This window comes from Leptonychotes weddellii, chromosome 1 (assembly GCF_054177405.1).
Source record: "Leptonychotes weddellii isolate Sample4059 chromosome 1, ASM5417740v2, whole genome shotgun sequence".
In the NCBI taxonomy this organism is placed as follows: domain Eukaryota; kingdom Metazoa; phylum Chordata; class Mammalia; order Carnivora; family Phocidae; genus Leptonychotes; species Leptonychotes weddellii.
Genome location: NC_138369.1, coordinates 127,821,457 through 127,836,387, shown reverse-complemented (window position 1 = coordinate 127,836,387; position 14,931 = coordinate 127,821,457).

Sequence of the window (14,931 nt, the reverse complement as noted above, 5' to 3'; positions counted from 1 at the left end):
TCATCCGTGAAAACCTGAAGGAGGTCTGAGTCCGTAGTGAGATGCAGAAGGCTGTCCGGGAGAGCACTGTGCTTGTGCATGCTGCCGTGGGCCGGCCCGCATCCTGCAGCCATGTGCCCAGAGACGTATGAGTGCTGCTCGCGCTGGCAACCCTGGGGTATTGCTCATTGTTGTTAGATAGCAAGATGGGTTTATTTTTATAACAAGTATTTACTGCAGAGCAGCCTTGCAGAGCCTCCTGGGTTTCACAACTCTTCTGGCTCTATTACGTACGCAGAATGATGCCAGTCTGGCTCCCATTCTCGTTTCCCATCCCCATAGAGATGCCGACTGGGAACCAGAGCATCAGGATAAGCATCTGTGCCCAGGGCTCAGGGAGACAGGGAGGCTGCCTCTGTGGGACATTAGAGGGCAGAGCCGTCTCACCTACTAAATGAAGAGAGAAGGCAAGGCTCTCGGGCTTCCTGGAGCAGAGTGGGACAGAGCACCTGCTTATGTAAAATCAGGGAGGTGCAACTCTTCTTGGGGAGGGGTAAACTCAGTCTAGAGCTCACATCTCTGTGGGAGAGAGTGCTTGGTGTCCTCCAGTACCTGTTCTTCCCTTCTTCCGTGGCGGTAGAAACTTTAGCAGACCACTTGGTTGCCCACAATAAAGATGACTACCCCCTTCTCCTTTGTAGCTAGGCATTGCCATGTGACCACATTCTGGCCAATGGGTTGTGAGTGGAAATGGCAAGCGCAATCTCTTCGAGTTTAAAGGGAAGGAGGCTTCCTGGCCATGATTCCTTTCCCCCCATCCATTGGTTAGAGTGTGGATGTGGTGGGGAGCCATGTTGAACCATGCAAATGAGGACAACCCAGAGATGATGGAGCAAGAAAGGAAGCCTGTGCCCCTGACGATTCACTGAGTGGAACCATTTTATCAGCTCAGGGTTTACTTGAGAAACACACTTCTATTTTGTTTAAACAAACCGGTTACTCTGGGTCTCTGTCCCATGTAGCTAAATCTGCATCCTACTAATATAGTGTTCCACCCCACTTAATTCTTGGCTTCCTGCTCGCCTGCTGCCCTCTCCCTGCTTTTCTAACTTTTAGCCCACGGCTTCATCTCCCAGCTTCTTGGCTTGTCCCTCCCCACTTGGCCTGACCTGATCTTTCAAGGTAGCCTTGGATCCTTTCTCTGGCACCGCCCTAATAGGCAAGCATTAGGGAAAGGATGGTGGTGGCCAAGCTGACATTTCCAGATCGTTTGCTCTCTGGTTCTCTCCACTACTTGTGTTTCAGATACTAAGCGCTTGGCGCCCCCTGAGCCCTTACCTTGTCCACTTGTCTCGAGTTGGGTCGTTGCCTTATTTCCCTGCAACCAGATTGTGAGCTCCCCCAGGGCAGGCACTGTACCTGTCCCCTCTTGAAAAGCCTCCAGTAACTTGTCCATAGTAGGTCCCTCATCAATGTGTGTAGATTCACATCTTGGGTTTCCCAGGGCACCACAGTGAGTCCTGGACATTGCAGAGAGCAGTGGGCTTGTTACAGGCTTTTACTAATTGTTGAAACCTTCCCAGCTGGAAAAGGCAATTGGATCAATAAATTAATTCACCAGATGCTTCTCAATTGGGGTTTTTCCAACAAGTTTTCCTCCTTGAAAAAAAAAAAAAGAAGAAGAAGAAGCGGGTTATGGCATCAGCCCTACTTAATCGCCCAGCACTTCAGCCTCCTGAGACGAGCTATGCCCACCCACCGTTGACGTTTAAGTGTTAAGCAACAAAGCCAGACCAAGCTAAATCTTTTTTTTTTAAAGATTTTATTTATTTATTTGAGAGAGAGAGAATGAGAGACAGAGAGCACGAGAGGGAAGGGGATCAGAGGGAGAAGCAGACCCCCAGCTGAGCAGGGAGCCCATTGCGGGACTCGATCCCGGGACTCCAGGATCATGACCTGAGCTGAAGGCAGTCGCTTAACCAACTGAGCCACCCAGGCGCCCGAAGAGCAAGCTAAATCTTAGTCACTGAGCTGAGAAGAAAGAATTGGTCTGCACTGTACTTTCTGTAACACCTAAAAATAACTTCTCCCCATGGACTGGAGTGGGGAACTTGACCGGGAAATAAAACAGAAGACCTTGATTAAAAAGCCAATAAGAAGGTACACTGCTGTATCAGACATTGCGTGGCCAAGGGAGCTAGAAGACGTACGTGTGTGTGTGTGTGTGCGTGTGTGTGTGTGTGTGTGTGTACCAGAGGGCCTGGTTCCCCTGCCGTAGATCACATCTGGGCCAGTAAAGGCACCGTGTGGTGGGGCTTTACCACTCCCTCATCTGATGACTAACATGGAGAAGATTCAGTGAGAAATTGGAAGCCACTGGAGGCAGAGGATGGAGCTCCAGTGTAGAAACCAGAACGAGGGCTCCCAACTACCAGCTGTGACACTTTCCGCTTACCTGGGTGGGCGGCCCTGGACAAGTCTCTGAAGCTTTCTGGATTCGTTTTCCTCATCCTCCGATGGGGGGAGTAGACGAGATGCTCTCCAAGTCCCTTCGAGCCACAGCATTCTTGGGAGTCTGCTTGTTTCTCATGGTCATCTGCTTCATGGCTTCCTTTGGCTCCTCTGCTCCCACCCCGCCTGGCCACCCACACGCCCTGCTGCCTTTCCTCACTCCTTCCTGCTGTCTGCTTCTCCCACCACCGGACCGGAGGATCAGGCACACTCAGAGTTTCCCGTAACCACAGACTCCCATGAACACCAGACAGAGAGGGGCGAGGAGGGGGAAGCCGCACGTGAGCCAGCCTGCCCTGAGCCCTGCGCCTCGGATACCTTGGGTGTGTCCTTATTGAAAGCCTGCTCTGTCTGCCGCGGTTTGCCAGGGGCATCAAGGATGCAGGAAAAGGCAACTGGGACCCCTCTAAACAGGTGAGTGACTTCTTTAGGGCTCTGATGTATTTTGATTTTATTTGACTCTTCTGGTCAGTTCCTAAGTCTTACCACACGTCCTCACTGCCCCATTCACTCCTCAACATGTATCTTCTTTCATTCCCTCTTTTTTCCTACCCAAACGAATAATCACAAGTCACAACTGGCTCCCAAAGGGAAGAGTATCAAAATAGCCAATATTTGGCTGTTGCTTGCCGTCTCCCAGCACCCTTCCTCAAAAACTATGATCAACTGCAGGAGCTCAGCCTTATTTGATTATATCCCTGCTCACCCCTGTGGTAGATGGCAAAAAATGGCCACAAGAGTTTGTAGCTCCTCTCATTTCTAGGGGAGCTCATTTCCCTGTGCCTTTTTTTTTATTGTGGTAAGATACACTTAACATAAAATTCACTATTTTAAGCATTTTTATTTTTTTATTTTTTTAAAGATCTTATTTATTTATTCATGAGAGACAGAGAGAGAGAGGAGAGAGGCAGAGGGAGAAGCAGGCTCCCCAAGGAGCAGGGAGCCCGATGTGGGACTCAATCCCAGGACCCCAGGATCATGACCTGAGCCGAAGGCAGATGCTTAACCATCTGAGCCACCCAGGTGCCCTATTTTAAGCATTTTTAAATGCACAGCACTGTGGCATGATGTACATTCACATTGTGTGACCATCACCACCATCCATCTCCAGAACTTTCTCATCTTCCCCAACTGAAATGCTATACTCATTAAACACTATCTCCTTCCCTCCTCCCCCCACCACTCTACTTTGTATCCCCATGCATTTGACTCCTCCTGGTACCAAGTGTAAGTGTAATCATACAGTACGCGTCATGCTGTGCCTGGCTTATTTCACTGAGCATAATGTCTTCAAGCTTTGACCAAGTTGTAGCGTGTGTCAGAACTGCCTTCCTTTTTAAGACTGAATAATGGTCAAATGTATGTATGTGCCACATTTTGTTGATTCATTCATACTTGGGTTATACATTAAGTACTTGGGCTACTTTCACCCCTTGGCTATTGTGAATAATGCTGCTGTGAACACTGGTGTGCAAATATCTATTTGAGCCCCTGCTCTCAATTCTTTTGTTGCTGGATCATATGGCAATTTTATGTTTCATTTTTTTGGTCACTCACCACTATTTTCAACAGTGGCTGCCCCATTCTACATTGCCACCAGTAATGCCCCAAAGTTCCGATTTTTCCACATCCTCTGCAACACCTCTTATTCTGTGTTTCTTGGATAATAGCTATCCTAATGGGTATGAAGTGGTATCTTATTGTGGCTTGATTTGTGTTTTTCTAAGGATTAGTACATATCTTTCAATGTGTTCACTAGCCGTTTGTATATCTTCTTTGGAGTAATGTCTGGGCAAGTTCCCCATTCTTTGAATCTGGGCTGACCATTAGAGTGACCAACTGTCCCAGTTTGTCTAGAACTTTCCAAGTTTTTGTACTAGGACTCCTGTGTCCTGGCAAACCCCTCAGTCTCAGGCAAACTGGGACAGTTGGTCACTCTAGCTGGCCTTGTGTCTTGCTTTGATCAGTAGAATGCTCTGGAAATGACAAGGTACAGGTCTCAAGCATAGGCCTCAAGGGGCTTTGCAGCTTCCTCTCTTACTGCTCTTGGAAATTTGCTGCCACGTAAACAAACCCATGTTAGCCTGCTGGCTGATGACAGGCATGTGGCCCAGTTGCTCCATAACTCTTACTAACAGCCTGTTAGCCGCCAGACATGGAAAGGGGCGGTCCTCAATCATTCACCTGCCAGCTGACTCCCCAGCTGACCACAGACGCACAAGAGTGGAGCTAGGCCAAGCTGGCCCAGACCACGGCTGCCCAGCCAGCCCACAGAACTATGACCCAAATCAATGGTTGCTGTTTTAAGCCACTTTGGGGGATGATTTGTTACTTAGTGAAAACTAATTCATACAGCTCCAGGTTGTAAAAATATGCTCTGTTTATTGTTCCCATAAGATCTTTGCCGTAGGCAGGACACTCCTGGGCCCCGGCGCCCCTCTTCTTAGTGAGAAGAGCTTTACCTACTCTTTCGTTGCAGCCCAGCCACTGAAGCAGCCAAGAGGCCATCCATCCTCTCTGTCAAAAGCAGACAAAAGCTCTCCCCTCTTCCCATTCCTTTGTCCGCCCCGCATCAGCCACTTTTCGTTGCACAAAGACAGACGCGCTCATTAGATTTGGGGACTGAAGTGGCCGTGGGGGCCTTCCCTGCGTGCCACAGCCAGCCACTTTTCGTTAGTTTCTAGCTCCCTCTCGCCGACCTTTTTCTTCTTGATCACAGTGTACCTGGAAGAATTCTGACTTGTTTAAGTGCTCTTTCTCCAGTTGGCTGAAGCTTCTGCGGCTCCACTCCTGTCCAGCTTGCCTGGTTCTCTGGGCAGGCACAATGACAGGAACAGTTTGACACCAAACTCTGATCATGGCCACCCCATACGCTGTTTCAGAGCTGGTCAGTGTCTCGGTCTGGGAACTTGAGGTCAAGTGGGGCTCTTCTGGTCTTCTTTAACAGGAGAACTGCTTTTTGCTGGAATCAGGCCCTTAACCCTTTTAAGAAACATAGGAATGTTATTAATCGATAAAGGACCAAAACGTTTTTTTTTTCTTTTAATCTTTGATGAGCCCTTGCACCTACAGTGAGAGGGACCCTGGCCTCCAGTGTTTCTAGGAAGCTGGCTTTGGGTAGCAGAGTTGATGCTCAGCCTCAGAGTGATGTGAATTCCATTTCAGGACTCTTTTCCTAGTCCTGGGTCAATAAAGATAGAGCCATAGAAATGTCAGAAATTCAAGGACTTTAGAAATCACCTGGTTCAACACTTCCATTTTCCAGGTGAAGAAACCATGGCCCCGACCTGCCCACATCTAGAATGACTTGCCCACGGCTACCCAGCAAGGCGGTGGCAAAGCTAGAGCTAAACCTCTGACCTCTGGTTTGGGGCCATTTCAACTACCCACTGCTACAGACAAACATCCTCCAAGAGTTTTCCAGTGGGCTCTTGGCTTGGGTTGATTTTTTTTTTTTAAGATTTTATTTATTTATTTGACAGAGAGAGAGCACAAGGAAGGGGTGAGCGGCAGGCAGAGGGAGAGGGAGAAGCAGACTCCCCACTGAGCAGGGAGCCCAACGTGGGGCTTGATCCCAGGACCCTGAGATCATGACCTGAGCTGAAGGCAGACGCTTAACCGACTGAGCCACCCAGGTGCCCTGGCTTGGGTTGATTTTTGAAAAATGAATTAGGAGAGGGAAAAGGAAGCCCAGGATTTTCTGCTGACCAAACTGTTGGGTGGCAGAAGCAGAGGGTGGAAGGCAGTGTCACCGAGGAGAGAGATCTTAGAAAAGCTCCTGTCCTCTCCTTGAGCTGAGAACATCTGGGACAAAAAAGAAACTTACAGGAAAAGGAGCCACGCCCCTCCCCCACACCAGCATGGGACCACCTACCCGACGGTGGTCTTGTCCTCCCACCTTCCATTTTATTTAGGGCACAGTTTTTTTAGTGAACTTATACAGCTTTTCCAGAGGCAAAAACCCGTTGCATGTTATTATGTGCTTATGTTTTTGTTCATTCCCTTCTAATGCTTGTCAAGTTTTCACATTGTACCATCAGTGTGAGGACACACTTCTCAGTGGTGTTTTTTCTCTAATATTATTTCAAATGCAGATTTTTTTTGTGTCAAAGCTCCTCATGTTTGTCACTTTTAATTGTAATACTGTGTCCGTTATGTGGGTACATCATAATTTGCCTCAGGGTGAATGTTTATATCATTTCTAGTTCATTAGTATTAATAACATCAACATGGTTATTTTCGTACCAATAGTTCTTTTATCCCTTTGTGTTTATTTGTTCCAGATGTGCTTCCCTAGATGGAATGAATGGATCATGGCTAGGACTCAGCTCTTGCTATTGCCAGATTACTCTCCAGAAAAATGCAACTGATTTCTAGGGTCTCCAACTCCATTTAAATGCGCCATTTTCCCCAGCACGGAACTGTGCTGTCACTGAGTTTTGTCATTTGTAGTCACTTTTGCCCTGTCAAACTGGGGAGAATGAGACAGTCAGGATATAGGATAGGAGTCAAGGGAGAGGATTTGCAAGATGAAGCCAAGGAGCAGAACTGCGCAGAAGCTAAGACAAATGCTCCGTGTGGGACAGAGTGAATGAGAGGCACTTTTTATGGCCACTTGTCCTTGGGTGTGCGGTGGGCTGGCCTGGGTTGAAAATTTAGAGTCAGGGGGACACCAGTTTAGCACATGTGTAGTGGAGCCTGAGGCTTGTTTCTATCTTCGCATTTCTTTTTTAGCCAGCCTGTGCATCTTTCTGCGGATAGTTTACTATCTGCAATCCTTCTTTGCATTATCATGGATTCCTTGTCCTGAGGTCTCTTTCCCCTGCTTTCTCAAGCGAAAATCAGAGCCCCTGAATCATAAAGGAGCAGAAGTACCTTTCCACGCTTGCTTCTTGGCATCCATAGCTCACAAGAAGACATAGCAAAGTGGCTCCCAAGTGCCATTTCTGGAAAAACGGCTCTTCCTGTTTGCATGTGGTCTGGCCAAGTTGACAAGAGCTGAACTGAGCTACTCGGAAGCTGAAGGAAGAAAGCAGTGGCTCAAGGAGCAGAAACAGTGGGCCAGAGGGAGGATCCTGATACACACCTACTTGGGTCCATCTCCGCCTTTGCCCACCTGTTTTCACCCACATGCCACTTTTTTCAGAGCCGTTTAGTACAGCCGAACTTTCACAGATCCCCTCAGGGACTGCTAGGCCAAATTTAGAGCCCATACCAACAAGTCTGTTGGCCACATGGTCTGCTACATGAAGCCTGCAACATATGAAAAGTTATATTTAATATCCCTGGGAGAAGGCCAAATATGGGAAAGCCAATTTGTGGGATGCAATTGCTCTTTTTGTAAGAAGCATCTCGGCCTAAGTATTTGGTGAACTCACAGCCCTCTAGAGTTGGGCTGCAGATTCTCTAGTTTTAATAAGACACGTGGACAAGCAGAGTCTTTAGAGGTAGAGGAACATTCCTGGATCCTCAAAGCCCCAAACAAGGTCATTGTCCTCCTGCCACATCTGATCAGCATCTGATTGGCACTAGAGCAGACTTTGAACAACTCTCAGGCAGCCCAGCATCCTGTCCAGTGGCCTGACCAAGGGCTGGACTGCAATCCTTCTTTCCTCCTGAAAAGCTGGGACTGATGAGGGGAAAGAGAGTGGAGATGGGGAATGGATGATCTAATTTTCCACGGGGTTAGTCAACAAGTTGATCCCCACCATTGAGATGTCCCTTTTTGTGAATATTTTACCTACCTATGTGCTGGGTCCCAGGGCTTCTGAATGGACTCTTCCTAGACAATCACACTAGGTCTCTTAAAACACAACCTAGCCTGCTTCCTTCCCTCACTGATTCTGAGAAAGGAAGCCATCCCCAATCCCTTTCCTACCTTCTATCACTCCAGGTAGGCTAACATTGGATAAAGCCTTCCTATATCCCTCAAAGTGAGGACCCCAAAAGTCCACTAAAAGTCCTTCAGCCAAGCCTGAATTTGTTCAAGACACAGTGCTAGCCTCTGACGCAGCCTGTAGAGGTTCTGAATACCGACCATTGCATTTAAAGAAGACTTAAAGGAAAGAGAAGGGTGGTTAATGGACTTCCTTGAGCTCTCAACATATACCCAGAGCAAAAGAAAGAGGGGTGAATGAAGAGGAGAGATTAAGGCCTTTGCTCTATTCCCCAGGTGCAGGGAAGCAAAGCACTAAGGGCACTGAATTGTAGTCTTCTGGGGTTCAGAACTGCTACACAGGTCAAATGAGGGCACTGCCAGGTCAATCCCCAATCAGGATGTGACACTTCTCCAAAGGGAGCAGATGATGTAGGGCTCCCCACCCCCACACAGTGTGGGATCCAGCATGGCTACAGGACAGGGACACACACAGAGCAAACCATGGGGCCAAGCAATCAGACTCGTCTATTACAACACACATATGGAGGTCAACACGTGCACCCAACACTGGCATTTTGTAGAACCACTTGGGGGAAGAAACACCATTCATACAAATCACTTGAAAATGTCTGTTCTCAAAAACTATGAACTTAGAAGAGCTCTGAAAAAGGGAAGGGACATGAGCATCATACAGCATCAGAGGATGAGAACATCACGAGGGTAAGGGGGTGGGGAAACACAAACACGCAGAACAGATTTAGCAGAATTGGGTCAATGCTAAGTCAGCTGTTCAGACTAAACCAAACAGAGCTGATTCTCCTGGCCTTACAGTCCTTGGTGAGGAGAAAATGGAAGTTAATAGCATAACCCATGCCCAGGTGAAGCCTCAGCACCACCATAGAGCAGAGTCTACATTTGGAAAGCCTTGGCCCTCTCCTTGAACTCGGTTTTCAAGGTTTGATGATGAGTCAGTCACCTCATTCTCCCTCATCAGCTTCTGTCTTTAACTATAGCCTGACGTGTCTGAACCCGTAAGCACCTCCAGAGTTGGCGCACCCGTCATCTTCACACCACGGATGACTAACCATGGCCTGCTCACAGTCTCCTAATTATCACAAAACAAAAATGCTACATGCCTGAAAGCTGAGGTTTTGGGAAAAGTACATTGGAAGAGCTGCAGAAGCAGCAGAGAGACAAGGTAGCAATGAGCTAACCTTCTGACAGGCCCTTGTAACCCTCAGAGGCATGGGCCGAGCAACCAAGGATGCAGACAGGGTTTTCTCCTTGGCAAGACTGTACTGTCAATTTCATTCATTATTGCCTCTGATTAGGATCCCAGGCTCATTAAGACCTGTGTGCCTTTGACTGTTTCTCTTGGATCAGATTGGATTCCCCTTTGCAGAGAATTGTCAGGACTTTCTAGTGTCCAGTGCAGGCCCGATATCATCTCTTGGCTTGACTTCTTCCTGAAGTTTCTCCCCTGTGGCTCTGTGTGCACTGCTGATAACACAAGTCATCATTCTCGCGTGCTGGCTGGCAGGCCCACTGCTCCCAGCTCAACCAAAACACTTGAACTAAATTTATGCTCCCAGTTGTGGAGGTACAGAACAGAGAAAGACACTCAGTTTAGACACAGAAGCACAGCCAAGTCAACTTTTAAAAAGGAGAGAGAAGAGGGGCTCCTACCCTCTCTGATACTAAGACATATTATAAAGCCAAAATGATGAAAACAGTGATTGAAAAAACATACAAATAAACCAACAAAACAGAAGAGAGAGCGCAGATATACCCTTGTATTTGTCAGAACTTAATACAGAATGACGGCGCCACAAATCGGTGCGGGGGGGAGGGTAGAACATTTAGTAAATGGCGTTTGGGAGACTGACTTACTATGTGGAGGAAAAAACAAACAAACAAAACAAAACTGGATCTCTACTAACCACACACAAAGAGGGCTCTCGAGAGTTTAAAGATCAGAGTATAGAAAGTTCAAGAAAAACAGCAGAACTAAAGTAGGTAGAATTAAGTGAAGGGAAATATCTTTGTGATTCGGGGAAGCTCTCCTAAAACAAAATTTCAAGAACATAAACCATAATACAAAATTCTGTGAACTTGATTACATCAAACTTAAGGCTTTCTAATCAACCAAAGACCCCTTGGACAACGTTAACAGACTGATGATGAAATAGAAAGAGAGATCCGTAACACTTAAAACCAACAAGGGGTTCATATGAAGAATATGCAAGGATCTCAAGCATTTCTGACTGCCATGGAAGAAGTGGGGAAAGGATATAAACAAACATCATACAGAAGAAAGAACTCCAAAAAGTAGACAAGTAGGTGTAGGTCAATTTTCCTGGGAAGCAGATTCTGAGATGAAGAGTTGTGAGCAGCAGGTTTATTACATTAAGTATGAAAAATGCAAATTAAAACAACAAAGAGATATCACTGTCTGCCTTTTATATTAGCAAAATGTAGAAAGAAGGGTCACGCCAAGTGTTGGCAGAGACGTGGGACACAGTAGCCCTTACACGCGGCTGCTGGGAAGATAGACATCAGAGAAGTGCATTGGCAAACATTCTGGGGGGATGATCTGGCGTTATGAGTCACCTTTTCCGTGTAGCCTACTAGCAATTCCTCTACTAGGTATACATCCCAAGAAATCCTCAGACAACTCTGAGTTCAGAGATATGTGTACACATGTTTTGTGCACAGTTACTTGTGGTGGGACTTGGGGGCCATCTGAGTTTCCAGCAGTGGGATCGAGAAATAAAATCTAGTGAATCTAGTACACTGGGGAGTAGTAGGCAGGAAGACTGAAGCAAATGCTCAGTTAGTTGTACACAGAGCAAATGGATGTTTAAGGCAGTGGAAAGAAGAGGGGGAGAAACAGGGAAAAGAAGGTAGGAAACAAGGAGATAGAATATTTACATAAATTAAAACATACTGCAAACAAATACTCTTTGTATGCAAACATGCAAACAAAAGGATGAATATAGACACAAAAATCATGGTGTGTGAGAGAGGGGAATGGAATGGCAGGATGGGGAGTAAAAGGAATAAGGAAGGGGTGCCTGGGTGGCTCAGTTGGTTAAGCATCTACCTTCGGCTCAGGTCATGATCCCAGTGTCCTGGGATCGAGCCCCACATCGTCGGGCTCCCTGCTCAGTGGGGACCCTCTTTCTCCCTCTCCCTCTGCCTGCTGCTCTGCTTACTTGTGCTCTCTCTCTCTCTAACAAATAAATAAAATCTTAAGAAAAAAAAGGAATAAGGAAGTAAGTAAGTCCAAGAGCGGGGTCTCTCAGGGACCAGTGATACAAATATCCCAGACCCAAGTAGTCGGATGCACCCAACTCCTGACACCTGCCTTCTAAAACAAGCCCCAGCGACTAACACCACTTGAACCTTGGGAAAGCAAGCCCGTATGCTTCACCCTCTCTTTGCGATCTCTCCCAAAAGGGCACGCAGGCTGAGTCACTGGAAAATTGCAGAGCCCTACCGCACACAACTCCGTGCTTTTACCTGTGAATGAGATGACACCCACCTCCGATCTTCCGTGGGATGAAAAGGTTGGCACCTGGATAGAGATTCATGCATCTCTCAGGCAGAATGGCTTTGCTCACAGGATGCCTTTTCCTTTTCTATGCCATGAACTTCCCCACCTTTGATTCCAATCGAAGTCATCAGCTGAGCTGAGAGGCAATAGACATAACTAACTGCCAACGCCCCTCTTTGGTCAGAGCTGGTATGAAAGACAGAGGAAACACAGCAAACTCAGAGCGTTGTCTTAGATCTTGTCCACCTGGGAGAGGGCCCAGAATGGTGAGGTGACATTCATCCCACTGGGAAGTGGGCTCGCTTTGATCCACTGGTCTGGCGAGTTCTCTCTGCTAATGGGGAGTGGAGGATGTGTGAAATTGATCCTGCCTGACCCATCAGTCCCTGAAAAACGGGAGATCCTGAGAGAGCTAGAAGAACAATGAGGCTTATCAGTTGGTCTTGGGTCCCATTCCCCGTGGTGGCTATTCCAGACCTGGACTGCTGTCCCTGAAGTTCCCAACTCTATCCCATAAGCAATTGAGGACCAGGGTCAGGTTACCTGGCCAAAGTGAGGAACACCGAGATTAAGATCCAGGGATGCAGAGAAGAGCTGATCTGGGAAGACGGAGAGAAGGCCAGAATATCAAAGTGGCCAAAAATACTGCTCTAAACCTTCTGGGTGGCAGCAGGCCCTGACTCCCAGGTTAACCCTTGCTTTCCCAGACGATACCTTCTTCAGGTATCACTAGAGGAAAGGTCTCCTTGAGACACCAGCATTGCGTTCCACAAACAAGTCTCTGCAGTGACTAGGATCCCCAGGAAAAAGAAGACTGCCAGGATACATGGTAAGGGAGTTTGCACGGGTACCATTTTTCTTGTGTTTCCTTCTGGGTCCAGAAAGTAAACTTCTGTGCCTGCTTTAAGACTGTGAGTTCTGGGAAGTTCATGGTAAGTGGTATCTTGCTGTTTAAAGGCTTTCTAAGGACAGAAGCTGGCTGGTGACTGTCTAAAATGCCTTCACAGTAGGCATTCTGCAAATGTTAACTCCCTTGCCCACCACCCCTTTCCTATTCCTTGTTGGCGCGGTGGAGGAGTCACGCTGGGACCCAGAAGATCTGGTCTTTGTTCTTGGCTCCAACACCTTTTCACAGAATGATCTCAGGCAAGGGGTTCTCCCTTCCCCCAGCCCTCTGCCTCCCTGACTCTCGTTTCTCATGTTTAGAATTGGAGCTAGTAAAATCTGTCTTCGTTGTGACCAGGTTATCCCCCATCCCCTTTTCTCCAGCCTCTAGGGAATATAAAATATTATTAGATTTAAATTTTTTTAATAGAAAAACTATAAAGAAGTATAAAATCAGCCGAATCCTACAATCTAGGTAAACTCTGTTGGCATTAAAAAGACAGATGTGAGAAAGCAGAAGCGACATAAAAACATACAAGATGAACATTGAAAGTCACTTTCTCCCATTCCCACCGTCCACAGTAAGTAACTACTCCCTCAAAGTCAGTAACTGCTATTAACAGTTGCTTATAATTCCATCCAGAAAAATTATCTGTAATACTTACATATATTCTTTTTTTAAAATATGCGTAAGTGATCACACCGCCTATAGTATTCTCTAATTTGATTTTTTTTTTTAAAGATTTTATTGCTTTATTTGACAGAGAGAGACACAGCGAGAGAGGGAACACAAGCAGGGGGAGTGGGGGAGGGAGAAGCAGGCTTCCCCAGAGCAGGGAGCCCGATGCGGGGCTCGATCCCAGGACCCTGGGATCATGACCTGAGCCGAAGGCAGATGCTTAACCGACTGAGCCACCCAGGCGCCCTCTAATTTGATTTTTTTGACTTACATCTTTCATGTATATATAAAGCTACTTTATTCTTTTTATCAGCTATATTATATTATATATTATATATATGTTATATATATTAAAAATAAATAAATAGAATAATAAAATATTATTATATTTTATCAAATGGACTTGTCATTCAGTCCAGGAAGATTGTGAATTTCTCTCCTTTTGTGAACACCGGTTCATCCTCTTGCCCTTTGATTGAAAGAATTCTAAAATCCCACAATGATGAGATTTGCATTGTAGAAAATTATTCTTATAGCAGTGTAGAAAGTGGCTCGGAGGAATAAGAATGCTGTAAGACAGACCAGTTAGGAGACTATTTGAACATACTTGGAAAGTAAATATAGAGGAGAATAGACATAAAGGACATTAAAAAGTAGCTGCCAGAATTCAGTGAGCGGATGGCTACACCGAGCCTTGGGTGACTGGGTGGGTGGAGCCCTCATCCGAGGGGAGAACAGGATAGGGAGCAGGCTTGGGGGTGAAGACAATGAGTTCAGTCCGGGGCATGGGGAGGTTGACCATCCAGGCAGATCCACGAGGAAGATGAATGTGTGGGTCGGGAGCTCAAGGAAGGGAACCAGCCACGACACAGACCCAGGAGCCTCTAGGGGACAGGGGCAGAGGATGAAACTGTGGGAGTGTGCGAATCACTCAAGGAGAAGGTGTGGAATGGGAAGAGGAAGGGGCCGTCAGCGAGTCTCAATCATCTTTTGTGAGGATTTCCCAAACATTTTAAAGAATCCTCTGGGTGCCTCAGAATTATTACCAGTTAAGAGCAGCCTCTTGTCCCAAAACAATATGACAAGTCAAGAGAAGAGCAATGAGAGAGAAGTAGCAGTACAGAGAGGAGCTGGATTTTTCAGGGCAGTGACAAAGGGACCTGAAAGGCACTTCATGAAAGGAAACAGGAAGGCTTCCAGAGGGGGCCTGCTTGAGCTATGGGATTTTTGCTTCTTTGAGACAATGCTCAGGACATGAAGCCACAGGCTTCCCGGGGGTGTCCACCTCAGCCTCCCTGGCTGCCCCAGTCCTCTGCACACGAAGGCCCCACGAAATCTTTGCAACTTACAGGCGTGAGGCACACGATGGCCCGATCAAGCCAAATGCATGTGTAAAGCTGTCTCCTGGCTGTGAGGAATAAAAGCCAGGATTTTTTTTTTTTT